Raw genomic sequence first — 8457 nt, 5'->3', positions numbered from 1 at the left:
CCACCCAAGCAATCGAGAGTGAGGGTGGAGGTCAAATTCCCAGTGTGCAAGATAGGTCTTACACAGGGTCCTCCTCTTAGACTCTTCACCCAGAGGAACCCTGGCCTGACCCTATGTCGTTTTTCCTGGGAGAAGGAAACTTGGACATATAACCTTCGTATAGATGACACGCCCTCCTGGAAGAGGTTTTAACAGCCGCTTTGTCCCTTCCACTGCAGTGCTTAGCCTTGCAACTCTCCTTGGGCTGCTGAAGCGCACTCACTCTGTCCCGTGCAATGAGACTAGCCTCGTGGGGTGCAAGAGCTGAGTGGCCAGCAACCTTTTACTATACATACTGGGTCCAAGTTCGGCTCCACGCTTCTCTAAAAGGTCCCCATCCAAGCCTCATAAGATATGGTAATAATATCTTTCTTTCTTTCCTGACAAATCTTGAAATTTAGAATGCCCTGTGAGTATTGGCCACGCTCAACCACCGGGACAATCCTATTCAGTCCACCCTGCCTCCCACAATCCCTTTCTTCATTTTTCCTGTCTTCATTCTGAGGTAATTCCAGGTTTCTGCAGCCTCAAGCAATTCCGCAATCAATGCTGGTTATTCTTAATATCTTCTCTCTCATAGGCAGCAATCCTACTTTAGCAACAAATAAAACAACATCATTTAAAGGCATTCATACATAGCCATCATCTCAAGCACTTGTACACGTTCCCGCAGGAGAGACACCACCTTTTTAAACAGGCAAGATCCTATCATAAGTATCAAAAGAAGCATCACAACTGGTCCCACGAGTGTGGAAATCAAAGTTGTCATCCAGGGGGACTGACTGAACCAGCCCTCAAACCATCCTTTATCGGCATCAAAGATTTTTTGTCTCTGTGCAAGGCAAGTTCTCAATTTTGCCATGCTGTATTGCACTAATCCGGTCTTATCGACCCAGAAACAGCATTCTTCTTTTAGGGCAGCACACTTCCAAAGAGGATAAACTCGTCTCTAAATTAGTAATTGTTTTTTCAATTTCCTTTATATCCTCATGCATAGCTTGTTACAAAATTTTAAGCTAATGAATATTATTAAGCGCTACCGCCCCTGTGCCTATACCAGCAGCGATGCCGCCTGTGGCCAGGCCTCCCAATAACACCGCTAAGGTAATAGAGGCGGGATCTCTCTTAAAATGTCGGGGGCCAGCATTCTCATAGGCTTCCACAACATGACTTATGGGATGATAAATAATCCTAGGCCATAGGGTTACCATAACACAAAAAACACTGGTAAAATTTAAGGTAGCAAGGGAAACGCAGGGGGTAAGGCCAGCACTACAGGCCCAATAGGTCCCTTCTGGCGGGACAAGATAGCCAGAGGACTGGGAATGAGAAGATATATTTGTATAACTTCTACTTATAGAAAAAAATGGTGACCGGATCATGACCGGTACGGTACAATCTCAGACCCCAACTTTTTGAGCCATCCCAGTTAGCTTTCTTTCCTGCCTCAGTAAAGGTAATCACCAATGGATTACATCGGCCCCCAGGGGTGGCTCCGATATGGCTAGTTTTTAAAGAATCATAGCAGGGGCCACAATCAACCCTCCTTCCATCCTTTGTGCATCTCCATTTTCCTCTCCCCCCATAAGTATAGCCAGGTGTATTTCCTCTCTTAACAGTAATGAAATCCCATGTAGATGAGGGATTCCAATAGGCATGCCCCGTGGTCTCACACCCCCATACTTTACTATAGCCCTCTGCCGGACCCCCACAATGAGGTGACACCTTATGACCAGGGCAAACATAGATGTCAAATTCTCTGGTAAATTCTCTTTGATTAATATATTGGCATCCATAATCTCCAGATGGATCATGATCAGAGGGATTACCAACCAGATCACACAAATCTACATAAAGGGTTGGAAAAGCCTCTTTTAGGGCACCCTGCAAAACAGTCTTATTAGCAACAACTCCTGTTAACAAATTAGAAATAGTCCAAGTCACATTATAGATCTGATGTGGGTTACTCCATGATCTTTGAGTTCCTCCCAGTGTCATCAGTTCCAGAAGTAGGATCATCCATGTCCAGCTCCGTCGCAATGGGTTCTTCTTCCGCCTGATGGATTGTTCTTGTAAGGCGGGCAGGGATCCAAAAAGGGTTGGCTTCATCCTGTGGAAAGACACATACGGCTCCCCTGGATCTGATCAATATGGGATCCGGGCCCTTCCATTTGTTATTCAAAACATCTTTCCATTTAACCCTTTCTTTGGGCCTATCTGGCTCTGAGTAATGACGTTCAGCCGCAGTATGGCCATGAGCATCAAGATTTAAAAAATTGAGTGTAAAGAGTGCCATAGACACAGACACTCTTGGTACTCGGGGTAGAGCCTCCTCGACTCCCCCTTTCTGTTTTATTAGATAGGATTTGAGGGTGCGGTGCGCCCGCTCAACAATACCCTGTCCTTGAGGGTTGTATGGAAGTCCAGTCAAGTGGGTCACGTCCATCTGACGGCAGAACTGTTGGAATTTTTGAGATGTATAAGCTGGTCCATTATCAGTCTTGAGGAGTTTGGGTTTCCCCCAAGCACTCCATGCCTCAAAGCAATGTTGAATCACATGTGAGGCCTTTTCTCCAGTTAGGGGAGAAGCAGACATGATACCCGAGCACGTGTCAATGGACACGTGGAGGTACTGAAGTTTGCCAAAGGAGGGGACATGGGTAACATCCATCTGCCAGACCTGTAGGGGTCGAATGCCACGTGGGTTAATTCCTACGTGGGGGACTGGCAGAAACTCACAACAGTTTTGACACTGAATGACAATGTCACGGGCCTCCTTTCTTGTCAAGGAGAAGCGACGACGCAGAGTTTCAGCCGTCACATGAAATTTGTTGTGAAACCTCCTGGCAGCTTCTATTGGAGACGATAAGGCTGCAGCCACCATTTTTGTAGCTTTGTCTGCCATATCATTTCCCTGAGCCATGGGCTCAGGCAGGCCCGAGTGGGCCCTGACATGAGTAATATAGACTGGAAATTTTCTGGCTAACAGGACTAGCTGTATTTGCTGAAAAATATGGGCAACCTTACTAGATGACCTAATCACCCCATCCACTTCTAAAAGATTTACAGCATTAACCACATAATGAGAGTCAGACACAATATTAAGGGCTCCTGAAAAGGTTTTTAAAACCTCCAGGACCACAAGACACTCCACTACTTGAGGAGAATTCTCACCAAACTGTTTAGAGGTGACCTCCCCATTGTGGACATAGGCACCCATGCCAGTTTTTGACCCATCAGTATATACCACGGCCCCATCTTCAAGGGGGGATTTAGATGTCACACGTGGAAACACAACAGGCTGATTCTGGGCAAACTGTAAGATGGGATGCTTGGGATAATGATTATCTATCTGTCCTGAAAAGGAGGTAACCAAGACTGCCCAGTCATTGGAGGTGGCTGCCAGAGTTTGAACTTGTACAGCAGTGTAAGGCACAATTAGGGTATCTGGGTTTTTCCCAAAGTGGGTAATAGCTGCTTTCAGGCCCCTAAGGGCAAGCTGTGCAACTGCATTAGGATACCATTCTATTATTTTAGCAGGGGAAGAATTTGGGTGGACCCACAGTAGAGGTCCACCCTGCCATAAAACTGCAGTTGGCAATTGGGCTGTCTTAAAAACACACAAATCAAAAGGTTGAGTATCATTAATGCAATGCAATTGGGCCTCCTGCAAAGCCCCCTCAACTGCTCGCAACGCCTGGTCAGCAGCTGGAGTAAGGGCTCTAGGGGAGGAAATATGAGAATCCCCTTCCAATATTTCAAATAAAGGTTTCAACTCCGCCGAGGGGATTTTCAAAAAGGGTCTAAGCCAATTAATATCTCCCAGCAACTTTTGAAAATCATTTAAAGTATGAAGATGGTCCCTCCGTATTTCTATTTTCTGGGGTGCAATCCTGTCTGGGGTAATTATCGACCCTAGAAACTGTCCTGTATCAGAAACCTGCACCTTTTCTGCAGCTATTTGCAAACCCCACCGTTGAAGAGTGTCCAACAAACAGGGAGGGGTATGCCCTTTTTAATAGGCTCAGGTCTTTGTGACACAAAAGAACATCATCCATATAATGTATTAAAATTAAAGAAGGAAATTGCTCCTTTGTTGGGCTAAGAGCCCTTTGTACATAAAGCTGACACATGGTGGGACTATTGGACATGCCCTGGGGCAAAACTTTCCATTGATATCTTCTATCTGGTTCCATATGATTGAATGAGGGAACTGTGAAGGCAAAATGAGGCCTATCCTCAGGGCATAATGGTATAAAAAAAAAGCAATCCTTAATATCTATAATAATTAAATTCCATTTTCGCGGCAAGGCAGATAACGCCGGCAAACCATGTTGCACAGGGCCAAATAACTTCATTTGTGCATTAATGGCCCTTAAATCATGAAGCAACCTCCATTTTCCAGATTTCTTTTTAATAACAAATATGGGAGTATTCCAAGGAGAGACAGACGGCTCGATGTGTCCTAAATTTAACTGTTCTTGTATTAATTGTGTTACTGCCTCTAATTTTTCAGAGGATAAAGGCCACTGAGGAACCCACACCGGGTCCTCTGTTTTCCATGGTATAGGTTGTGCTATCTCAGCGGCCCCTAGGAAAAACCCAGTCCCTGTTTTCTATAATTTTCCTTTGGTGCAATAGGCGTTATTCGTCCCTGTCCTTGTGCACCCAGTCCCTCCCCATCTCTATAACCCATCTTGGTCATGATATACTTTGCTCTATCTGAATAGTTGCCTTCTAAGGAAACTGTCTCATTAGACAAGACGAGACTCATGTGCTGCATGATATCCCTTCCCCAGAGGTTAACCGGGAGTGGGAGCACATAGGGTACAAATTTTCCCTGCTGACCTTCGGGGGATCTCCAGGTTAAAGCAACAGAACTTATAGTGGGACAGGATTGGTATCCCAGACCTTGTAACGAATGAGATGATTCTGTGGTGGGCCAAGTTTTGGGCCACCAATGTGTGGAAATTATACTTTTATCTGCTCCGGTATCTAGAATGCCCTCGAATTCTTTCCCATTTATCTTAAGGCGGAGCTTAGGTCTGCTATTTAACGATACCACTAAGTAGGCCGAGTCACTTCCGGAGGAACCCATTTTCTTCACATCCTGTCCCACAGGCTCCTCTCTGGCGTTATCAGGGAGGAGCAATAGCTGGGCAATCCTGTCCCCTTTGTTAATAGAGAAGACGCCCCGAGGGCTGGAACATAGGACTTGAATCTCAGGAGAGTGTTGGCGATCCACCACTCCTGGGTGTACCACCAAGCCTTGTAAGGTGAGTGAACCTCGACCAAGAATAAGGCCCATGGTCCCCGGGGGCAAAGATAATACAGACTCCACCGGGACCGATTGAATGTTCATTTGGGGCATTAGTAGGAAGTCGGTGGCGGCACGCAGGTCCACCCTTGAGGGTCTTCCTGGGCCTCCTCTCTGGTTGCTTCCTGGGTCCTGACAAATCGGTTCCCATATCTTTGGGGGCCCTGGGACCGGGGGCCCGGTTTCCCGTTTTTTGTTACACGAGGAAACTCTTTAGTATCATTAGCCTCCTGTGATGCAAGTAGCCTGCCATTGATATCTCTGACAGACCGACATTGATCTGCCCTATGATAACCCTTACCGCACTTGGTGCATAGGGTAAGGACCCTCCTCTCACGAGGAGGGGCCCTGCAGTCTCTTTTGAGATGGCCAGGCTTGCCACAATTATAACATGTTTTATGTCCCTTTTGTCCTGTTACTTGCTTTTGTGACTGAAGAATTGCAGCCGCCAGGCCTGCATTAGTAAGGGGTCCACCCAACTCACGGCAAACTCTAAGCCAATCCTCTAAGCTCTTTCTAGGGGCGATAGCTGCTCGGCACTCCTGTGTGGCTTGTTCAAAAATTAACTGTTCTATTAAGGGGTTTGCGGCCTCAGAGTCCCCAAAAATTCTCTCAGCCGCTTCTGTCATTCTTGCCACAAAATTGGAGAAGGGCTCTTGGGGGCCCTGAATAATTTTTGATAATTGTTGATTGGCCTCACCCTTGTTTGATAGAGCTTTCCATGCCCTAATAGCAGAATGTGCAACTTGCGCATAAGCTCCCCATGCATAGTTGTTTTGATCAGCCGCGTACAGGCCCTGCCCTGTTAACAGGTCAAAGGTCCAATCACGTTGTTCCGGGGTGAGTGCTGCCGCATTAAACCTGGCTAGATTTTGGGCTGCCTCATGCCATAGGGCTTTCCATTCCATATACTGTCCCATGGTTGGTAAAACAGCTTTGGCAATCATCTGCCAATCTGAAGGAGTGAGCGGATTTATGGCCAATCTATCTAGTTGCATCAATGTAAAGCTCCTTGTCACCCCATATTTCCTTACCGACTCCGCAAGTTCCTTAATTTGATTGTATTCTACGGGTGCATAAACCCTACCTCCTTCCCCATTATCGAAAACGGGGAAGGCTTGTGTCACTTTATGGCGGGTTTTTTCAGAAAGAAGTGAAGAAGATGCGGGTCGTGCCCCATAAGGGGGGGGGCAGTAGGGGTAAGCTGCATGCGTTGTTGGAGTGGGGGCTGTTTTTTATTTTTACACCTTGGGATCCTTTCATCAGGGTGATACCTCTCTTCTTCATATCTAGCTGCAGCTTCCTCTAAGTCCTCTTCCTCAGAGGAGTCAAGTTCGTGGCTCGAACTTGAGCTAATTTTCAGTTCTTGAAGTTCCCTTACTGGGTAGATACTCTCCCCTTTTTTCTTATCATCATTAGAAGGGTGATCCAACCTTATAGGTTGATCAGGCTTCTCTCCCCCTTTTTTACCTTTTCCGGGGGGTCCCTTTTCTCTTTTCTTGGATATCCCTTTTGTATGTGCTCGAGCACCCAACCTCTCACTCCGCTCGGTTTCTGACATGCTATCTTGGACTGATTCTAACGCGTGCTGGCCTTCCTGTCTTACTGGACCGCAGGTTTCATCCTCTAGACAGTTATTAACCATCTTCCAAATGGCTTTGGTCCCAGGGCAAAGATCGTTCTCTAACAGTTTTCTATCTAGATCTTTTCCCAATTTTTTCCACGAGGCGTGGGAAAGTGATCCGGAGCAGGCGTACCATGGCGCCACACGGTCAACTTCCTTCACAAAATTTTTAAGTGTGCGGGGTGGAATCTTAATGTCCCTTTGTTTAAGAAGATTATCAAGGGCTTGAACCACAGATTGGGACGAACCCATTGTGGATGGTGCCTTCGGTTTATCTACACCCGACTTAAGTAGCACGGCAGATTTCTACCTCCTCGCGGCTTATCTACGTCTGTCTGACAGGAGATCGATGGCCGAAATGTCAACGGTCGCAGGGCCGCTTATCTACATCGGACTTATCTGCAACCCTCAACAATATCTCTTGTGCTTACAACAATATAACACCAGGAAGAAAAGGAAGAGGACTCCGATCACTAACACCGCCACCTCGGGCAAACCCTCCCAAGGTGGAGACAGTTGAAGACCAAGATTAAAAAAAATCCGACACACCTCTCCGGATGGAGTCCACTGCAGTTCTGAATCCACCTCAACGCTGAGGGGTCTCCGGTGGTGCGAACGATGTCTCGAAGTCCCGGGTTTTCAGCACCACTTCTTGCACGCGCGTCCGACTCGACCAGCAAGAATGACACGGCACACAAGTAGGATCCTCCTGCAGCCAAGCTTTAATGCATCTTGAGAGGGAGAGCATAAGCTTACACACGGATGCGAAGACCCTGAGGAACCCAGCCCTGTGCCTTATATAGAATTTTTGTCCCGCCTCTGACGTGGCGCATCCTCACAGGGCCACTTCCAAACAGACCAGATAACGTACTTAATGGGTGTATGTCCTCGCGGACAGGGACTATCCAGAGACATGTGCAGTAAGCCTTTTTACTTGTTCAAACACCCAGCTCATGCGCCATCTTATAATGGCGAATGTGGGAGCGGCTTTCCACACTGGGACTAAAGGCATATGCCACCACACCTGGCTTATTTCTAGGTTTACTATTCTGCCCATTGATCTCTGTCCTCTCTCCACCTAACATTATACTACACTGATAATCTTAATGCCATTGTTTGGATATGGAGCGTTTGTCCCAAAAGGCTCTTGTATTGAAAGCTTGGTTCCTGGTACAAGCAGTGTTCAGAGACAGGGCTTGGAGATGTAACCAGATCATAAGGGCTCTGTCCTCATGAATGAACTGATCCACGATAGATTCAACGTCTGGAGAGTCTTACTTGAAGGTAGGAGAACTGGAAGTATGGTGTTGAGAGTTATTCTGGTCCCCAGCCCTTTCCTGTTCTGGTTCCTGGCTGCCATGTTGTACTCCCCACTGCAGGCCCACAGCAGTGATGAAGCCAACCATGAACGCAAACGCCTGAATCCACGAGCCAAACCACCGTAAACCCGGACTCAGGCTTCAACGCCAGTTCTCCC

The sequence above is a fragment of the Mus caroli genome, unplaced genomic scaffold, assembly GCF_978045245.1.
Source record: "Mus caroli unplaced genomic scaffold, Mus_caroli_1 scaffold_13, whole genome shotgun sequence".
Taxonomy (NCBI): Eukaryota; Metazoa; Chordata; class Mammalia; order Rodentia; family Muridae; genus Mus; species Mus caroli.
This window is presented reverse-complemented; position numbering follows the sequence as displayed.